This window comes from Oncorhynchus mykiss, chromosome 15 (genome assembly GCF_057628025.1).
Source record: "Oncorhynchus mykiss isolate SJ-2025 chromosome 15, ASM5762802v1, whole genome shotgun sequence".
In the NCBI taxonomy this organism is placed as follows: domain Eukaryota; kingdom Metazoa; phylum Chordata; class Actinopteri; order Salmoniformes; family Salmonidae; genus Oncorhynchus; species Oncorhynchus mykiss.
In genome coordinates, this window is record NC_143036.1 from 26918786 (window position 1) to 26933436 (window position 14651).

Consider the following 14651-nt stretch of genomic DNA (forward strand, 5'->3'; position numbering starts at 1 on the left):
GGATATCAGGACAGCGATCACTCACCTCGGATTAGACAAATATTTCTTCAACAACAACAACAAGCAGGACTCAAACGATATTCTCCAAACACCCCACAGGGCAGACATCCCAATTATTCGCAAAAGGAAGCGACGCAGAGGACGAAGAGCATATTTGTAAACAACAGTTGGTGCACGAAATCTAAGGAAGTCTCTAGATTTTGCTCGCCTGAAGTAGAGTATATTGGGATAAACTGCAGGCCACACTACTTGCCTAGAGAGTTCTCAGCTATACTTTTTGTGGCTGTTTATTTACCATCACAGACAGATGCTGGCACTAAGACCGCACTCAGTCAGCTGAGTAAGGAAATAAGCAAACAGGAAACCACTCACCGAGAGGCGGCGCTCCTAGTGGCCGGATACTCTAATGCAGGGAAACTTAAATAAGTTCTACCAAATATCTATTAACATGTAAAATGTGCAACCAGAGGGAAACACATTCTAGATCACCTGTACTCCACACACAGAGACGCGTACAAAGCTCTCCCTCGCCCTCCATTTGGTAAATCCGACTACAACTCTATCCTCCTGATTCCTGCTTACAAGCAAAAATTAAAGCAGGAAGCACCAGTGACTCGGTCTATAAATAAATGGTCAGATGAAGCAGATGCTAAACTACAGGACTGCTTTGCTATCACAGACTGGAACATGTTCCAAGATTCTTCCGATGACATTGAGGAATACACCACATCAGTCACTGGCTTTATCAATAAGTGCATTGAAGACGTAGTCCCCACAGTGACTGTACGTACATACCCCAGCCAGAAGCAATCGATTACAGGCAACATTCGCAGTGAGCTAAAGGGTAGAGCTGCCGCTTTCAAGGTGCGGGGACTCTAGCCCTGCGACGAACCATCAATCAGGCAAAGCGTCAATACAGGGCTAAGATTGAATCATACTACACCGGCTCCGACGCTCGTCGGATGTGGCAGGGCTTGCAAACTATTACAGACTACAAAGGGAAGCACAGCCGCGAGCTGCCCAGTGACACGAGCCTACCAGAAGAGCTAAATCACTTCTATGCCCGCTTCGAGGCAAGCAACACTGAGGCATGCATGAAAGTATCAGCTGTTCCGGACTACTGTGTGATCATGTTCTCCGTAGCCGACGTGAGTAAGACCTTTAAACAGGTCAAAATACACAAGGCTGCGGGACCAGACGGATTACCAGGACGTGTGCTCCGGGCATGTGCTGACCAACAGGCAGGTGTCTTCACTGACATTTTCAACATGTCCCTGATTGAGTCTGTAATACCAACATGCTTCAAGGAGACCACCATAGTCCCTGTGCCCAAGAACACAAAGGCAACCTGCCTAAATGACTACCGACCCGTAGCACTCATGTCCGTAGCCATGAAGTGCTTTGAAAGGCTGGTCATGGCTCACATCAACACCATTATCCCAGAAACCCTAGACCTACTCCAATTTGCATACCGCCCAAAAAGATCCACGGATGATGCAATCTCTATTGCACTCCACACTGCCCTTTCACACCTGGAACACCTATGTGAGAATGCTATTCATTGACTACAGCTCAGCATTCCAACACCATAGTCCCCTCAAAGCTCATCACTAAGCTAAGGATCTTGGGATTAAACACCTCCCTCTGCAACTGGATCCTAGACTTCCTGACGTGCCGCCCCAAGGTGGTGAGGGTAGGTAGCAACACATCTGCCACGCTGATCCTCAACACTGGAGCTCCCCAGGGGTGCGTGCTCAGTCCCCTCCTGTACTCCCTGTTCACTCACAACTGCATGGTCAGGCACGACTCCAACACCATCATTAAGTTTGCAGACGACATAACAGTGGTAGCCCTGATCACTGACAACGACGAGACAGCCTATAGGGAGGAGGACAGAGACCTGGCCGGGTGGTGCCAGAATAACAACCTATCCCTCAACGTAACTGAGACTAAGGAGATGATTGTGGACTACAGGAAAAGGAGCACCGAGCACATCCTCATTCTCATCGATGGGACTGTAGTGGAGCAGGTTGAGAGCTTCAAATTCCTTGGTGTCCACATCAACAACAAACTAGATTGGTCCAAAAGCCTATTCCCCCTCAGGAAACTAAAAATATTTGGCATGGGTCCTGAGATCCTCAAAAGGTTCTACAGCTGCAACATCGAGAGCATCCTGACCGGTTGCATCACTGCCTGGTACGGCAATTGCTCGGCCTCCGACAGCAAGGCACTTCAGAGGGTAGTGCATACGGCCCAGTACATCACTGGGGCAAAGCTGCCTGCCATCCAGAACCTCTACACCAGGTAGTGTCAGAGAAAGACACAAAAAATTGTCAAAGACCCCAGCCATAGACTGTTCTCTTTACTTCCACATGGCAAGTTGTACCGGAGTGTCAAGTGTAGGACAAAAACACTTCGCAACAGTTTTTACCCCCAAGCCATAGGACTCCTGAACAGGTAACCGAATGGTTACCCAGACTATTTGCATTGTGTGCCTCCCCCCAACCCCTCTTTTATAGCTGCTGCTACTCTCTGTTTATCTTATATGCATAGTCACTTTAACTATACATTCATGTACATACTACCTAAATTGGCCCGACCAACCAGTGCTCCCGCACATTGGCTAACCAGGCTATCTGCATTGTGTCCCACCACCCGCCAACCCCTCTTTTTACGCTTCTGCTACTCTCTGTTCATCATATATGCATAGTCACTTTAACGATACCTACATATACATACTACCTCAAACAGGTGTCTGTATATATAGCCTTGCTACTCTTTTTACTGTCGTTTTATTTCTTTACTTACCAACACACACACACACACACCTTTTTTTTCGCACCATTGGTTAGAGCCTGTAAGTAAGCATTTCACTGTAAGGTCTACTACACCTGTTGTATTAAGCGCACGTGACAAATAAACTTTGATTTGATTATATTTGCATTACGGGGGCTTTTATGTACAGTGGGGTCTGAAATTATTGACACCCTTGATAAAGATGAGCAAAAATTAAGAATTCAAATACTTAGCTATATTGTATGCTCAAAAACAATTGAAAATGTATTATGTTATACTAATACAATTGCTCAGTGAAAGAGATTTTGTTTAACAAGTAAAAACAAATAACTAAATTATTGACACCCCTGTTTACAATACCTTTCAAAACCTGAATTTCTTGCTTCACCACTCGGTCTGTGGCCATGGATTTATTGGCAAGAATACATTTCTGCAATTTGCTAAAAGTTGCCAGGAATCAAGTCAATAATCGCACGAATTATGGTTATTTGAGATGGTTATTTGTTACAAAGATCATACATGTATATCCACACACTCTCAAATATAAGAGTATGGTTACAGTACAGTGCTGTTCCCTGGTGTACAAAAAGTTCACAGGTACTCATAGGAACTCACATGGTACTGTTCGGTACCTTTTAGGGTACATGTGTGGATAATCTAATATAATGGTACATTTTCCTACCCAATATATTGTGGGAGGTGGAAATTTACCAGTTGTGAAGTCTTAAATACCAGTTGAATGCACTCGTGCTTTGAACGCATTGAAAAATGCCAATTGGCTAATGGCCAACAAGCTGCGTCAACGATAAACTAAAAGTACAGCTATCATGCTTGTAAACACATTATAGAGTTCCAAAATCATATTAATAGATTGCTTTTTAGAAATAATGTTTTGTTACATTTAACTGACGAAAATGTTGTTATCAAGGTCCTTTCCTTAGCAGGTGATGTCAGAGGTCAGTATGTGGGAAAAGTCGGGGCTCAGGGATGATAGATGCATTTCCCACTAGTAATTACCAGTTGAAGGGCCTTTCAAGTGGATTTTATCCCAGTCATATATTGAAAATTCCCACTTCCCACTTATACTGAACAAAAATATAAACGCAACATGTAACAATTTCAACAATTTTACTGAGTTACAGTTCATATAAGGAAATCAGGAAATGTAAATTATTTATTTAGTCCCTAATCTATGGGTGGGCCTGGGAGGGCATAGGCACTTGGGCGTGTGGGGGGAGGGTTCTTGAAATGTAACATCCAATCAAAATCTTGTCGCTAAAATCTTGCTGCAAAACAAAAATTCTCCAGACCTCCAAGGGAGCCATGACAAAGACTTGATTTTGGAGGTATGGCAACGCAAGACTAGAGTTAAGGTAAGGGTTAGGTTTAAAATACGATTTTTAGAAGATAAATTGTAGAAATGGATGGTGTTTAGCCATAATTAGGACTTTGTGACTGTGTTAACTACTGACAACTGTTCTTCTGACTTCTTATTTTTCTTCTTTTGAATGTGCAAACGTACAATGTCAGTCGCTAAATAATTATTACAAAAAAGGTTAATTAAATGTTTCATGATTTTTTATTTTTGTTGAAGTGAGAGTTCACCAGGAAGTGATGTCATACTGACCTCTCACACGCTCCTCTACAGCCAAAATGGAAGCCACATGCAATTTCTGTCTCTTAATTTGCAGTGTTTATAAATGTTTGTATTGTGCAAAAGTGCAATGCAAGTCTCAAAATAGTGAAATAACATTGTTAACTACATGTTCATTAGTTTTATGACAACTTTGTAACATTTATTGAACGAGTTGGACATTTTTTGACATTGATTCATGATTCCTGGTCAGCCAATCGATGCTCTTCCCTCTGCCAGCATCTAGCTGACTCGACGGTTAACCGGTCAACAGTCTTTGTTTTCATTTCATCAATTTACTACCTATGATGTACTACATGCCTTGCTTAAGATTGTAGATGTAAAAAAAAAATCCACCGGGGCTGATATGCTTGATCCATTTTTGCTGCAGCTCTGCCCCCATGATTTCTGAATCATTAACCCATATTTTTAACCTGACGATTATATCTAGTACTATTGTTTGGGTTGAAGGTAGCCAATGTACTCCCCCTTCACGAAGGTGGTGAGCCTTAAAAACCTCTTAAGGATAGGACCCTTTTTTTCAAATTCCACCTAAAATCACATACCCAAATCTAACTGCCTGTAGCTCAGGACCTGAAGCAAGGATATGCATTTTATTGACACCATTTGAAAGGAAACACTTTGAAGTTTGTGGAAATGTGAAACCAATGTAGGAGAATATAACATTAGATCTGGTAAAAGATAATACAAACAAAAAAACATGCGTTTTCATTTTTCTTTTTGTTCAATCATCTTTGAAATGCAAGAGAAAGGCCATACATTGAGATAAGATTCCAGGTGTAACTTAAATGATGTCCACAAGATGGCAGCAATGTGTGTGCAAAGTTTCAGACTGATCCAGTAAAGAATTACATCACCACACAACATTTGGTATGAAGTCTGCCAGGAGTTTGCCAAAATGTGCCGAATTGGTCAATTTATACATTTTCAAGTACAAGTACTTCAAGAGAACATAAAAAATGTTATTGTAATAAACAATCTAAGTTCACACACTCCCAGGAATGTCATGATGGATCATTACCTTCCTTACAGAAAATACACAAACCTTCACACATCTAGATGGCCGGGCGGGGTGGGTGTGGAGCCAGAGGCAGCAGTGGGGTCAAACTGTAGAACCAAGTTCCTACATTTTAATATAAAAATAGATTTTATCAAACAAAACTATGTTACATTTTAGCCCTTGGACCCTCAGGATGACAAATCAGAGCAAGGTTACTGAATGCAAGTCCATGATTTACCTTCAGAGGTGAATGTATCAAACCAGTTACCGTGATAAGTGTTTTGTTGTTGTGTACTATCCTCAAACAATAGCAGGGTACATTTTTGCTGTAATAGCTACTGTAAATTGGATACTGCAGTTAGATTAACAATAATTTAAGCTTTTTGCTCATATACTGTAAGACATTTCTTTGTCCCGGAATGTTGGCTGTTGTTTACAGCGTCCTTCTAGTCACATTATCGCATACTGAGCAACAACTGTCCCGGTTTAGGGACACAGATCCCGTAGAGAGAATTTCAGAAATCCTGAAAAATATATACAGTGCATTCAGAATGTATTCAGACTCCTTTTTCTCATCAATCCACGCACAATACCTCATAATGGCAAAGCGAAAGTTTTTATTTGTATTTTGCAAATGTAAAAAAGTTATCAATAAAATAAATAAATGATTTACATAAGTATTCAGACAATTTGCTATGAGACTCAAAATTGAGCTCAGGTGCATCCTGTTTGCATTAATTATCCTGGAGATGCTTTTACAACTTGATTGCAGTTCACTTGTGGTAAATTCAATTAATTGGACATGATTTGGAAAGGCACACACCTGTCTTTATATGTTCCCACAGTTGACACTGCATGTCAGAGCAAAAACCAAGCCATGAGGTCGAAGTAATTGTCCGTAGAGCTCAGAGACAGGATTGTGTCGAGGCAGAGATCTAGGGAAGGGTACCAAAATATTTCTGCAGAATTGAAGGTCCCCAAGAACACAGTGACCTTCATCATTCATAAATGGAAGAAGTTTGAAACCGCCAAGACTTTTCCTTGATCTGGCTGCCCGGCCAAACTGAGCAATCAGGAGAGAAGTGCCTTGGTCACTGGGGCCTTGACCAAGAACCCAATGGGTATTCTGACAGAGCTCCAGAGTTCCTCTGTGGAGATGGGAGAACATTCCAGAAGGACAATCATCTCTGCAAAAAAGAAAAAGATGAACGGAGAAAAGTACAGACAGATCCTTGAGGGAAAACCTGCTCCAGAGCGCTCAGGACCACAGACTGGTGCAAAGGTTCACCTTCCAACAGGACAACGACCTTAAGCACACAGCCAAGACAACGCAGGAATGGCTTTGGGACAAGTCTCTGAATGTCCTTGAGTGGCACAGTCAGAGCCCGGACTTGAACCTTGCGAAAGTATTCGGCCCCCTTGAACTTTGCGACCTTTTGCCACATTTCAGGCTTCAAACATAAAGATATAAATCATGAAGTGGAACGACATTTATTGGATATTTCAAACTTTTTTAACAAATCAAAAACTGAAAAATTGGGCGTGCAAAATTATTCAGCCCCTTTACTTTCAGTGCAGCAAACTCTCTCCAGAAGTTCAGTGAGGATCTCTGAATGATTCAATGTTGACCTAAATGACTTAGCTTGACCTAAATCCCAAGCTTTAAACATCCCAAGGAGCACTGTGCAAGCGATAATATTGAAATGGAAGGAGTATCAGACCACTGCAAATCTACCAAGACCTGGCCGTCCCTCTAAACTTTCAGCTCATACAAGGAGAAGACTGATCAGAAATGCAGCCAAGAGGCCCATGATCACTCTGGATGAACTGCAGAGATCTACAGCTGAGGTGGGAGACTCTGTCCATAGGACAACAATCAGTCGTATATTGCACAAATCTGGCCTTTATGGAAGAGTGGCAAGAAGAAAGCCATTTCTCAAAGATATCCATAAAAAGTGTTGTTTAAAGTTTGCCACAAGCCACCTGGGAGACACACCAAACATGTGGAAGAAGGTGCTCTGGTCAGATGAATCCAAAATTGAACTTTTTGGCAACAATGCAAAACGTTATGTTTGGCGTAAAAGCAACACAGCTCATCACCCTGAACGCACCATCCCCACTGTCAAACATGGTGGTGGCAGCATCATGGTTTGGGCCTGCTTTTCTTCAGCAGGGACAGGGAAGATGGTTAAAATTGATGGGAAGATGGATGGAGCCAAATACAGGACCATTCTGGAAGAAAACCTGATGGAGTCTGCAAAAGACCTGAGACTGGGACGGAGATTTGTCTTCCAACAGGACAATGATCCAAAACATAAAGCAAAATCTACAATGGAATGGTTCAAAAATATACATATCCAGGTGTTAGAATGGCCAAGTCAAAGTCCAGACCTGAATCCAATCGAGAATCTGTGGAAAGTACTGAAAACTGCTGTTCACAAATGCTCTCCATCCAACCTCGCTGAGCTCGAGCTGTTTTGCAAGGAGGAATGGGAAAAAATGTCAGTCTCTCGATGTGCAAAACTGATAGAGACATACCCCAAGCGACTTACAGCTGTAATCGCAGCAAAAGGTGGCTCTACAAAGTATTAACTTAAGGGGGCTGACTAATTTTGCACGCCTAATTTTTCAGTTTTTGATTTGTTAAAAAAGTTTGAAATATCCAATAAATGTCGTTCCACATCACGATTGTGTCCCACTTGTTGTTGATTCTTCACAAAAAAATACAGTTTTATATCTTTATGTTTGAAGCCAGAAATGTGGCAAAAGGTCGCAAAGTTCAAGGGGGCCGAATACTTTCGTAAGGCACTGTATATACTTCCGGCCCGTCCTTGGACACTGTTCTATCTAACCTCCAAACGAGCTTCAATGCTATACAACACTCCTTCCGTGGCCTCCAACTGCTCTTAAACGCTAGTAAAACCAAATGCATGCTTTTCAACCGTTCGCTGCCTGCACCCGCACGCCTGACTAGTATCACCACCCTGGATGGTTCCGACCTTGAATATGTGGACATCTATAAGTACCTAGGTGTCTGGCTAGACTGTAAACTCTCCTTCCAGACTCATATCAAACATCTCCAATCGAAAATCAAATCTAGAGTTGGCTTTCTATTCCGCAACAAAGCCTCCTTCACTCACGCCGCCAAACTTACCCTAGTAAAACTGACTATCCTACCGATCCTCGACTTCGGCAATGTCATCTACAAAATTGCTTCCAACACTCTACTCAGCAAACTGGATGCAGTTTATCACAGTGCCATCCGTTTTGTCACTAAAGCACCTTATACCACCCACCACTGCGACCTGTATGCTCTAGTCGGCTGGCCCTCGCTACATATTTGTCGCCAGACCCACTGGCTCCAGGTCATCTACAAGTCCATGCTAGGTAAAGCTCCGCCTTATCTCAGTTCACTGGTCACGATGGCAACACCCACCCGTAGCACGCGCTCCAGCAGGTGTATCTCACTGATCATCCCTAAAGCCAACACCTCATTTGGCTGCCTTTCGTTCCAGTTCTCTGCTGCCTGTGACTGGAATGAATTGCAAAAATCGCTGAAGTTGGAGACTTTTAGCTCCCTCACCAACTTCAAACATCTGCTATCTGAGCAGCTAACCGATCGCTGCAGCTGTACATAGTCTATCGGTAAATAGCCCACCCATTTTTACCTACCTCATCCCCATACTGTTTTTGTTTATTTACTTTTCTGCTCTTTTGCACACCAATATCTCTACCTGTACATGACCATCTGATCATTTATCACTCCAGTGTTAATCGGCAAAATTGTAATTATTCGCCTACCTCCTCATGCCTTTTGCACACAATGTATATAGACTCTCTTTTTTTTCTACTGTGTTATTGACTTGTTAATTGTTTACTCCATGTGTAACTATGTGTTGTCTGTTCACACTGCTATGCTTTATCTTGGCCAGGTCGCAGTTGCAAATGAGAACTTGTTCTCAACTAGCCTACCTGGTTAAATAAAGGTGAAATAAAAAAATAAAAAATAACGTACTTCGCTCCGTTCATCTTTCCCTCGATCCTGACTAGTGTCCCAGTTCATGCCGCTGAAAAACATCCCCACAGCATGATGCTGCCACCACCATGCTTCACCATTGGGATTGTGCCAGGTTTCCTCCAGACATGAATCTTGACATGCAGGCCAAAGAGTTCAACCTTGCTTTCATCAGACCAGAGAATGTTGTTTCTAATCGTCTAAGAGTTCTTTAGGTGCCTTTTGGCAAACTCCAAGCGGGCTGTCATGTGCCTTTTACTGAAAAGTGGCCCCTGTCTGGCCACTCTACCATAAAGGCCTGATTGTATGGTTGTCCTTCAAGAAGGTTCTCCCATCTCCAAAGAGGAACTCTGGAGCTCTGTCAGAGTGAGCATTGGGTTCTTGGTCACCTTCCTGACCAAGGCCCTTCTCCCTCGATTGCTCACTTTGACCGGGCGACCAGCTCTAGGAAGAGTCTTGGTGGTTCCAAACTTCTTCCATTCATGATGTGTGTTTTTTCTGTAATTAATATACACTCCTCAAAAAAATAAAGGGAACACTAAAATAACACATCCTAGATCTGAATGAATGAAATATTCTTATTTAATACTTTTTTTTTACATAGTTGAATGTGCTGACAACAAAATCACACAAAAATGTTCAATGGAAATCAAATTTATCAATCCATGGAGGTCTGGATTTGGAGTCACACTCAAAATTAAAGTGGAAAACAACACTACAGGCTGATCCAACTTTGAAGTAATCTCCTTAAAACAAGTCAAAATGAGATTCAGTAGTGTGTGTGGCCTCCACGTGCCTGTATGACCTTCCTACAACGCCTGGGCATGCTCCTGATGAGGCCAACTCCTGGACAGTCTGTGATGCAACGTGGCGTTGGTGGATGGAGCGAGACATGATGTCCCAGATGTGCTCAATTGGATTCAGGTCTGGGAAACGGGCGGGCCAGTCTATAGCATCAATGCCTTCCTCTTGCAGGAACTGCTGACACACTCCAGCCACATGAGGTCTAGCATTGTCTTGCATTAGGAGGAACCCAGGGCCAACTGCACCAGCATATGGTCTCACAAGGGATCTGAGGATCTCATCTCGGTACCTAATGGCTGTCAGGCTACCTCTGTCGAGCACATGGAGGGCTGTGTGGCCCCCCCAAAGAAATGCAACCCCACACCATGACTGACCCACCGCCAAACCGGTCATGTTGGAGGATGTTGCAGGCAGCAGAACGTTCTCCACGGCGTCTCCAGACTCTGTCACGTCTGTTACGTGCTCAGTGTGAACCTGCTTTTATCTGTGAAGAGCACAGGGCACCAGTGGCGAATTTGCCAATCTTGGTGTTCTCTGGCAAATGCCAAACGCCCTGCACGGTGTTGGGCTGTAAGCCCACCTGTGGACGTCGGGCCCTCATACCACCCTCATGGTGTCTGTTTCTGACCGTTTGAGCAGACACATGCATTTGGCAGGGCTCTGGCAGTGCTCCTCCTGCTCCTCCTTGCACAAAGGTGGAGGTAGCGGTCCTGCTGCTGGGTTGTTGCCCTCCTACGGCCTCCTCCACGTCTCCTGATGTACTGGCCTGTCTCCTGGTAGCGCCTCCATGCTCTGGACACTACGCTGACAGACACAGCAAACCTTCTTGCCACAGCTCGCATTGATGTTCCATCCTGGATGAGCTGCACTACCTGAGCCACTTGTGTGGGTTGTAGACTCCGTCTCATGCTACCACTAGAGTGAAAGCACCGCCAGCATTCAAAAGTGACCAAAACATCAGCCAGGAAGCATAGGAACTGAGAAGTGGTCTGAGGTTACCACCTGCAGAACCACTATTTTATTGGGAGTGTCTTGCTAATTGCCTATAATTTCCACCTGTTGTCTATATTATTTGCACAACAACATGTGAAATTTATTGTCAATCAGTGTTGCTTCCTAAGTGGACAGTTTGATATCACAGAAGTGTGATTGACTTGGAGTTACATTGTGTTGTTTAAGTGTTCTCTTTATTTTTTTGAGCAGTGTAATTCAGAGCTCATCTATAAAAGATACCTTGGTCTCAGTATGACTCCCTGATAAAATAAAGGTAAAATCAAATTAAATATATTGTGCCAGTGCTTAGCTAGCTACATTATAGAAAAATGGGGAAATGCTAGCTAGCTGGCTTTACCACCCCGTGTTAGTACATTTTGCTAATAATTATTGCTTTGAGTCTGAAATTAGGAATTTAATTTGAATGGCTTGAATATGAATCTTTGTCAAATCCTTTAAAGAAAAGTAAAACTGAAAAATGGTCTCATGTCTCCTTATTTCTCCAGGTTAGCCTATTGTCTGCAAAGGTTGTTATATTGTAACTACAAAGTAATTCAACATTTCACGTCACTTTACATTGTTGCTTAATACTGGGTAAGTGCATTGTAAATACATGTTTATCCCTTGTAAAAACATTGTAATTACAGAGTTGGTTGTTAAAGATTGTTTCATTGTAAGTTTAATGTAACTAAAAGGCTTTACCTAATGTTCTCCTGTCTCATAAGTTATCCTGGTTAGTCTATTGTCTACAAAGGTTGTTACGTTGTTACTACATAGTAATTGTAAGGCTGTACCCTACTCCCTACTGGGTTTCACTTTACGTTAAGTTGCGTGCTCCCGTGTTGGTAGATGATAATTACAAGTATATCAATGTAATTACGTTGTTATTTTATTACACTTTATTCGGTATGGCCTTTGAGTCAGGTCGTAACATAGAAATAAACAAATAGAAAATGACCGGTGTGCCTTGTTACAATTGTTGTTACCAGGTCCTAGCTTATTTTTTTCAACCCTGGTATTACATGTGGTTTCGTTGGTAGTGGCACCTTGTAGTTTGATGAAATAAGGTCAGATTTTGTTTCAGGTTATTAACATGGTAATTCACAAGTGACTTTCAAACGTGTAATTACAAAACATTTGTTACATAGTGGCACAATAAAATGTGTAATAACATCAGTTGTTACACATGTGGAATAACCTTCAGCAAGTGAATGTGTAATTACACATTCTTTGTTCCAACTCTGTAGTAACTGATAGCGCTACAACCTTATTACCATGTAATAACATCGTAACATTAATGTAACTACTAAGTTGTTACTACAGTTATTACTGTTTCGTTACATAATAATAGGGGAAACGTAATGTAAGTGTTACAGAAATTTAGATGGATAATTCCAAATTAAAAAGTGAACTTGGAGCAAGAGGAAAAAACGGGCTGTATTTACGTTTGATATTTATTTGTGTTTTTTATTTATTAAGTTTAACCAAATGGGAAATGTAAGTTGAGTGTTGAAAGCAATAGCTTTGGTAATTATCAAATAAAAAGTTGCATTGAATCATATGTTTGGTTTCAACAAATTTTGAATTTTTCATTTGAGAACTACTTGTAACCAATTTAAGTATATTTTTTTAGGTTGATCCAAAGAGTAATTTTTTACAGTGTAGGAATATGGGACCAAATCCAAAACTTTATGAATAATTCCCATCTCTGAATGTAGAATACTGCCCCTTTTGGAGGAATTGCGTGCCCATAGTAAACTGAAAAAAAATCTGTCAGAAATTGCTAATATATGCATATAATAATTATTATTGGATAGAAAACACTCTAAAGCTTCTAAAACCATTGGAATTATGTCTGTAAGTATAGCAGAACTCACAGGGCAGGCATTCTTCCAAACTAGTTTTGGGATCATGAAAGTTGGGGCAACTTTGACGTGATCGCCCCCACCCTTCCCAACCAGCTATGGATCTGGGGACACTTTATATGTCTTCCACTAGATGTCCTCATTCAGTAGAGCATTTAATCGTTCAAATCCCGCGAGTGTTGGCCCTATGGGAGTGAATTGAGTGAGTGCCGCGAGAAAATACCTGTGCGTTAGGGCGTGAATTGGTCCCATCCATTCCTTTGTTCCAGCACTCCGGAGGAGAACTAAGAATGACCGGTTGAATTGAAAATTGTTTTGTACGTTTATAACATCCCAAAGCTTGATTCTGCACTTAGTTTGACCTGTTTAGTTGACATATAATATGTAATTTTGAAGTTTTGATGCGCAACTTTTCCGGACCAGAGGACATTTTGGGTGCATTTCAGCTGATATTGTTAGCAGATGCTAATACAAAGACACAAGACTTAAAACCAAACAATGTTTTGGGTAAGTATGAACCCTTCCAGTACATTCTGAATGAAGACCATCAAAGGTAAGGGAATATGTATGCTGAAATTGTGTGTTTCTGTTGACTCCAACATAGCGGAGAAATATTGCTTACATCTGAGCGCCGTCTCAGAATATTGAATAGTGAGCGATTTCTGTTACGTTAAAAAGAAATGTAACAAAGCGATTGCATTAAGAAGCAGTGTATCTTTCTAACTATATGTAGAACATGTATATTTAGTCAAAGTTTATGATGTCTATTTACGTTATCTTGCGGCGCTACCTATATTTTCTGCTGACATTTTTCAGTATTTTCAGAACATGAATTCAATGTAAATGGATATTTATGGATATAAATGGCATATTATTGAGAAAAAAAATGTACTGTGTAACATGTCCTATTACTGTCATCTGATGAAGATTTTCAAAAGGTTAGTGAATGATTTATTTTTTAATCCTGCTTTTATGATTTTATATTTTCTGGGACAAAATGGCTGCCTCTTGTCTTCGTTTCGGTGGTGGTCTAATATAAATATGTGGTGTGTTTTCGCCGTAAAACATTAAAAAAATCTGACATGCTGGGTAGATGAACAAGGTGTTTATCTTTCATTTGAGGTATTGGACTTGTTAATGTGTGGAGGTGAAATATTTCTAAGAATATTTTTGCGTTCCATGCGCCACGTTCCAGCTGAACGTGGGAGGGGTCGTTCCCAAAAGGGAACCCTAACCCGTCATCAGGGTAGGAATATGGGACCAAATCCAAAACTTTATGAATAATTCCCATCTCTGAATGTAGACAATTAACTAGTTGCCGTTACATAATTCCCAATTCTATTTTCATGTAAACGTCATTCTAGTCAATGTTTCCATCAAAGCTATCATGACTAGTAGCAGTGCATAGGTACAGTCAGTCTGGAAGCCAAGCCAGTAAAAAAAGACATATTACAACCTATGTTGTGATAATACATCGTCAAATCAACAACACTATACAGTATATGCTTTGTTGAATACACTTAA